The sequence below is a fragment of the Aplysia californica genome, unplaced genomic scaffold (assembly GCF_000002075.1).
Source record: "Aplysia californica isolate F4 #8 unplaced genomic scaffold, AplCal3.0 scaffold00704, whole genome shotgun sequence".
In the NCBI taxonomy this organism is placed as follows: Eukaryota; Metazoa; Mollusca; class Gastropoda; order Aplysiida; family Aplysiidae; genus Aplysia; species Aplysia californica.
In genome coordinates, this window is record NW_004797974.1 from 29,043 (window position 1) to 30,661 (window position 1,619).

General features: G+C 40.2%; 1 protein-coding gene across 1 annotated transcript in view; it reads left to right on the forward strand.

Moving 5' to 3' along the window:
- Positions 1–148: 148 nt before the first annotated feature.
- LOC106013182 (neuronal calcium sensor 2) overlaps positions 149–1,619 on the forward strand; it is a gene marked incomplete at its 3' end in the record, with an annotated part of 45,666 nt that continues 44,195 nt past the window's right edge. The window contains 1 exon segment of the mRNA XM_013088214.1: positions 149–218.

A 1,619-nucleotide genomic window follows, 5' to 3' on the forward strand; every position in this document is an offset into this window, starting at 1 on the left:
GGTTTAATGCATTTATTTTTACATGTAACAACGGACTTTCATGTCGCCGATTTTTTTTTTTTATGTGTTATTGTGTAGTATTTGGTTTCATTGATTATTCAACAAGGTGCAGCTGTGTACGTTCATGATTAAGTCATATTGTGTCCATTTCTTTACAGATACTCTGATCTCCATCTGATTACGCCACTTGCTTTTGGATATTCCGGAAATCGTTACTGGTAAGTTTACTTTTCCCTTCTTTGTATCACCCACCTGGCCAAACGACCTTATTTATTTCGATAAGGGCGTAATACCATTACAATATAAAACGGAAAAAAAATCCCATTGGTATCGTGGTTTTTATTCAGAATCGTAGCTGTCGATATTCGTATTTTTGCTATCGGTTTATATATATAAATGTGTATATATAATACAGAGGAGAAAACACTTCTTCACAAATGCTTTAATCCGTACAGTGTTTTTATGAGAGAATCGTGCTCGAGGTGGGTACAGTCGTCGACAATGTTCAAGTGGGCCGCCCATGGTCGAGAAGACAATGGGTTGTCTTCAGCAGGTGCAACTCTTTGACAGTGCATTATATTATTATAGATTTTTGTAAAGTAACGGGGGAGGTGGGATATGGTCGTTTGTACAGGTACTTGTCTGGGACGGGTGTCTGTTAGAGCACGTTTGGCGATAAACATGACGACAGTATTCCCCCCTGCCATACAGAATGTTTCTGTCCCCGCATGCTGGGTGGTTAGAGGGTGCAACTCGTGGGCCTACTTATTTACCCTCCCAAGGTGTTTTTTTTTCGTTGTTTTTTTGTTGTTCTGTTCTTTTGATTTTTTTGTTTGTTTTTAGAATGTGGGTGGTTGGCGGGTGCTCTAGCGTAGTTTGCTTCTTTTTTCCTATCAAACGTCTATCGTCTTTATTTTCCTTCCTTCTTTTTTGTGTTTGTTACTCTCTTTTAACACCTCTAATCTTCGGCACTTATTTGACCTGATTGTGTTGCAAGTGCCTTAAAACTCTTTCTGAAACTAAAAGTTTTTAGGACGGGGCTGGGTCTATTCTGTCTTCCCCTTTTCTTGCCACAGGCAACAGCGTCTATGATGTGACTATTAGGCGCTTTGTCGTCTCTCGGGAAACTTTGGTTCGATTTCCGAGTGTGGGTGGTTGGCGGGTGCTCTGGTGTGGTTTGTTTCTTCTTTCCTTTCAAACATCTATCGTCTTTATTTATCTCCCCCTTCTTTTTTATGTTTGTTACTCTCTTGTAACACGTCTAGTCTTCGGCACATATATGACCTGATTGTGTTGCCAGTGCCGTAAAACACTTGCTAAAACAAAAACGATTTCCGAGTAGGTCGAAGCCTGTCTAAATGATCTAAAACACCTTCATTTAATATTTTATGTTTCCTTTTTTTGCCCTTTGGTGGTTCGTTTTTGTGTCGATTTGCTTTTAGCACATCGTGAAATTGGGTGAAATTGGGTGAAATTGGGTGAAATTGGGTGGAATTGGGTGAAATTGGGTGGAATTGGGTGGAATTGGGTGAAATTGGGTGGAATTGGGTGAAATTGGGTGGAATTGGGTGGAATTGGGTGAAATTGGGTGGAATTGGGTGAAATTGGGTGGAATTGGG